Here is a 6,000-nt window from a genome sequence, read left to right as displayed (position 1 = left end):
TAAAATAATTATTACAAGAATATATTTTTCGTTATTGTTTTAGTTGAATATAAAATGTTTGTGTGTGATTGTCAGTACAAAGAGGAAGCGCGGACAGAGAGACTGGAACTAACAGAGATCAGGTGGATTTTTCACACAATCTACATGCATTAAATGGATGCGTTGTGTGCTTTTCAGTAGCACTCTGCTATTAATGTGAATAATAGCATTTAGCAGCATTCACATCACTGTAAACTTGAACAGGATGAATGCTACTATACTGATGTGACAGACTACAAATCTGTTCTCCACTCTCTGAATTGGTGTACACGAGTCTCTGTGCTGAGTCTGCTCAACAAAGTGTTTGGGTTTGCATGAATTCAAAAGCTGTCATTTAAAACCAGCTCTATTACCAGTTTGCTTCTTGTGCAGGTGGAGTCGCAGGGGGATTTTGAACTGTCTGTATTGTATAATGGTACTTTAAATACTTGATGATTTGGTGGACTGGCCTCTATGTGGTTAAGAGACTGAAACAATGCCGTGCAGGTTTCTCCTCTGATCTGCTTTTTCTTAAACTGTTTTTGAAATTTACTGGTCAACATGACTGTGCCATTGCATCGGGTTTTAAACTAAAGTGACCACCGTAAAGCTGATGTATTATATTAAAATCTGTTATTCTTAGACACTGCTGTAGGCCATCCAAAAATTACATTTCTTTTGAAGGCAACACTAAAAGCATGACATTAAGACTGAGCTGAGCCCTCCTAAAGGTTTGATGCTGGAGTCGCCCCTGATTGAGTGCTTCTCACACATTTATGATTTTGAACAATTTACAGAAAATAATATCAACAGTAAGTACTTTTAAAGATTAAACATATAATAATAGTTGCTAAATTCATGCAAGTCAAATAACTGATTGATCAACTACAGAAACAAAATTGTACTTCATGTGTTTCATGAGCACAAATCTTCATCTGTAAAATAACAACTAAAGATGTCAGATATTTGTAGTGAAGTTAAATGTACCAATTTCCACTTAGAAGCAGCGGAGAAGAAGCCACAAATGTGATGGAAAGACCAAATAAAATAAAATAAAGTACAAATTCCTTACATTTGTACTTTACTGTAGTAATTGTACTTAATATCATCTGGCAAAAAGGACCCAACAACCTTCATGCAAACTTCACAGTTTCTGAACAACTGAATGATCTACTTGACGCCTGAAACTACATTGAAAACACACATGACGTATTTATATTTTAACAATCGAAAGTTCACATGTAGAAACAATTCACACCGAAGCAGTTTCTTGCAGAGCGGACTGTTTATTTTGAATGTTATTTTAATTTTATTATTTTCCATTATTTGGTGTAATGATCGGCTTTATCCAATGAATGTAAGAGCAGACCTTCAGAGAAATAGTTGGTCCGGTACAGGCAGGTTCACAACCACCAACATGCACACCATGAATCTTGTTGTTTTTGGCCATCACTCCACCACCAGAATCACCCTGAGAGAGAAAACATAAATATTTTGTACCAAAACATCTGATAATGATACAGATAAAATGTTGGCAGCATGGTAACTCACCTTACATATGTCCACTCGAGGTTCTTTGTAACACATCGTGTTTCCATTTGGCCATAAGAATGCTGAATTACATGGATGGAGGTTAAGCTCACACTCAACAACATGCATCTTTGCACACTGGAGATGAGGCGGTTCATCAGGGACTAGAGAAAAAAGGAAAATAACAAAAGCTACTGCATGTTTCATGCAAGGAAATCAGATATTGAAAGAAACATGCTTTGCCTCGTTTCTGGAACAAAATGTGTTCTTTAAAAGAAGCTGAGCAGCATTTAAAAAGGAGGGAAATTGACAGTATATCCACAAAAAAATGAAATAAATACTTTATGTCATCACAGTTTTCAAATAAAATGAAAAAGTAACTATAACAGGCACACAAGACAAAATCAAAGTATAATATAAACTAAAAAATTGTGAAATAATCAAAACAATACTGGTCTTACGTTTGTTGTAGTTTACATCAACCGTATAGCCACCATGGCCTGCAATCTGAATGACATCCATCCTACAAATTAAAAAATAAATAAAATTCCATCTCCATGTCTGCAGGCTGAGTATTTCCAGTTCACTCTAAGTCAGCTAATCTTTTCAGATTCAAACATTTTATTAAAACATTACATTTCCTTCCATTTCCTCATGCTCGTGTTTTATTGTCAGTTATTATAGATCATGGATGTAGCTCCTAAGCAGGTACCTAAAATCAAAACCAGAACCCTCTGCTCAATATTCAAGTCTCAGTTACATTATTGTTAATAAAGAAGCTCTGCAGTCACTAATGGGGGTTTGTAACTTCAAAAGCATGATGTCATTTTGTTCATAGACTACAGATGTTGCTACATTTTTTTGCTCTTCCTGGAAGTTTAAAAAACCAACCAACTAAACAAGAAAAATACATATTATGTCAACATATTAAGGAATTCCAGAATTCAAACTTTAGGTTACTCAAAACTCACTTTTTGCGACATTTAGGGAAGACAACAGGCTTAATCTTATTCTCTGGTGGGTCGATTTTCAGAAGCATGATGTCATGTTTTCCTGTTTGGTCCTCAAAGATTTTGTGATCAATAATTGTCACCATTCTTCCTGGACCTGGATGAATTCCTACATATGCAGACATAGTCCTAAACAATGGAAATGGTAAAAGAACAAAATACCAGTAATGATTTTTGTCTCTGGACTGGTTTTTTTAAAATATGTGAAACAGTCATTTCTCACCATCCAGGTTGATCTTTCCAGCAGTGAGCTGCAGTTAGAACCCACTGGCTGTGGATCAGAGAGCCGCCACATAGATGATGGTAATGTGTTCCATGGGTCAGAGTTATGTGCACGTGATACAGACGATCATTTTTCTCACAGCTATGGTCGTGAAAGATTCTCTTGTGCAAATCCACCTCTGTGCACACCGTGAAACCTGAGAGAAGAGTAATATACTTACAGATGGTTGGCTTACCACCTGAACAACATATTGTGCAGCAACTATACTCGCAGTCCCAATTGTTCTGTTTCACAAACTCTTTGCCTTTTTCAGTGATATAGATGCAAAGCTCAGTGACAGTTATTTATTTGCTTCAGTAGCTCATTAGGGTCTGTCTCAAACTTTTTATAAAAGCAGTATAAAAAAAGCATGAAACATCAGTTGTTCAGTTAATGTGATATTGGCTCACTTGATATAACAATTTCTTTTCTTTTATTTGTCTTGTACATATCGTTATTGCACTTCCATAAGTGACAACATTGAACACTGATGTTTGACAGAAACGAATCCACAATGTCTCATTCACTCAGTACAAAACCTTGAGGCTGTTTTCCTGCCTTAGTGAACAAAGATATGAAATGCTATTTGATTATGAGTAAGCTCAAAATGAAGTTCATTGTTCTGTGACATACAGCTGTCTTACAGCCTTAAAACTTTTTGTGTGGGCCTCTTTCAGTGGTCACTTATTGCACTCTTAGTTGTTAATGCTCAGTATTCAGTTTTCCCCCATGCAGGTTAATCAGTCATGTTTGCATGGTTGTAAAATAAAAATATTCATTGTTAATTATTGATAATCAATAAGTACATAACCTAAGAAGTTGTTTCACATCCTCCTGAATCATATCTTGATATTGTTACCTTTTTAATAATAGCACAACTTTAATCATTTGAATTCTTTCACCTCAGGTGTCTATTTCCAAATCCACTCTAAGCTTCTTCAGAGCGGTTGGTGTGTGTGTGTCCAGGTGGCAAAGACCTTAAGGTCAGATTTGTGATATTTGGCTGTATAAATTAAAATATGCATACTATGTGATGTGATTGCAGAGAGATTCAGATGGTGCAAGAGGAGATTTAATGGTTCATTACCTGGACACAATTTAAACTACCATTTATCACAACTAGCTTGTAGCAGTATTTCTCTCTTTCTCTTTCTTTCCCACACATGCATGAGCGTGCAGTGGCGTGTGAGCACCTACAGAGTTCGTTTTTTGAATATATTTCAAATATGGACCCAAATGCAGAACTCAGGAGACAAAGGATGAACTCAAAGATCAGCTTCAATGCAGTAGCAAAAAATACAAAAACACAGTGGCAGGGCAGCAGCAGGGAAACTGGATACTAGCAAAACCAGGGAAACACTGAGGAAGGAAACAATACAGAGAGGGAGGACACAGCAACCAATTAAGACAAACTGAGGGAGTAAATACACAAGAGCTGAAGCTAAATAAGAAAACGAGACAAGCGACGTAAAACAAAATAAAAACCACAAGAGACAACAGACTAACACAATAAGTAACTTGGTGTGCAAGAACAGAAACACAGACGTGACACAGAACGCAGGACAATGGAGGAAAATAAACTCACTGAACTATTTTTACAAATTACAAAAGGAGATAGTCTGAGAAATAAGCTCGAGGCTACAAAATTCAAAGTAACCAGAACAAACTAAGCATAAAGATGAAAGGTGAAAATTTAAATCACAAATAAACTAAGAAACAAATTGAAACTATTTAATAATAACAGCAGTATCTTGGGCTACGTCCACACGTACCCGGGTACTTTTGAAAACGCAGATTTTTCTATGCGTTTGCACCTTTCGTCCACACGTAAACGGCGTTTTCGGTCACTGAAAACAGAGATTTTTAAAAGCTCCAACCAGGGTGGATATTTTTGAAAACTCAGTTTTTGCGTTTACGTGTGGACGAGAAAAACGGAGAAAACGCAGCGTCAAAGGTGTGCGCATTTTTTGACGTCACACTGTGCGCCAGGTTATTGTTTCGGTGAAATGAATTTCTACAATGGCGGACTTACACAAAATACCATTACTGTTCATTTTACTCTCTGCAGTGTTTAAATGCTTACACAGTTACTGTCCCTCCACACATAGGACTCAGTTCTGCTTCTATGCGCCATCTTTGTTTACTCTTTCCCACCAAGGCTGACTTCTGATTGGCCAACATTTCTACACGGATAGGAATATAGCGCCATCTGCTGCTTTGGCATGTTCCTAGCAGCATTTTCCTTCGTTTTTGTGGACGGGATTTTTTTAAAAAACGAAAAATCTCCGTTTTCAAAAACACCCGTGTACGTGTGGACGTAGCCTTGTTTTGTGTTTCTGGCTTCTAGGGATTCTAGAAATGGAAAAATGTACTTGATGGAAGGGAAGAGCAGTCATGCTGTCAAAATGTAAAGTAAAACATGAGTTGAATCTATTAATTTACACACTTTTCTTATTTGCCTTTCCATCATACTGTATCATAATGTGCTATTTCTTCTCTGCTGTGCTGAATTTCACAATAGAAGACGACCATTTGGCAGCCACTGTGCAGAGCTGTGGCCCAACTCCAAATGTGACCAGAGCTCTTATCCATCCATTTAGTGGGTTTATCAGCAGTGATCAGTCCCATAGATATGGGCTAGTCGGGCTTTCTACACCTGCTAGTCAGTTCAGAAGGTTGTTATCATCCATTCAGATGGAGGATCACTAACAGGAGGATGGGAAGACTCCAGAATCCATTCTCACTGATCTCCGGTGGATACGGCAGTGTTTACAAGTGAGATGATTTAAAGCATTTATAGAGTGACTATAAAAAGTCAGCGAGTGTCAGTAATCACTCAGTCAGTGTTGGGAAAGTTACCTTTAAAATGTATTCCACTACAAATGACAGAATGCATGCCCCAAGCTGTAGTTTGTAATGTATCCCATTAAGTTCCTCAATGTGAGTAACGTATTCTGAATACTTTCAATTACTTAATATATTAAAAGTCTAAAGAGCTCGGAAAGAAAAGCGTCTGGACTTCTTTAAGCTGCTTGAAAACGTTTCACCTCTCATCCGAGAACATCTTCAAGTAACTTAAAGAGGTCCAGACGCTTTTCTTTCCAAGCTTGTTAGACTACGATGACCTGATGACTGAGAACCTTCACAGACTTAATATAAGAGCTTTGAGATGCATTTGTA

Source organism: Aulonocara sp. 'chitande type north' Nkhata Bay, linkage group LG6 (assembly GCF_057382095.1).
Source record: "Aulonocara sp. 'chitande type north' Nkhata Bay isolate Kocher_YH1m ecotype deep benthic linkage group LG6, A_spYH_male_GT1.1, whole genome shotgun sequence".
In the NCBI taxonomy this organism is placed as follows: Eukaryota; Metazoa; Chordata; class Actinopteri; order Cichliformes; family Cichlidae; genus Aulonocara; species Aulonocara sp. 'chitande type north' Nkhata Bay.
This window is presented reverse-complemented; position numbering follows the sequence as displayed.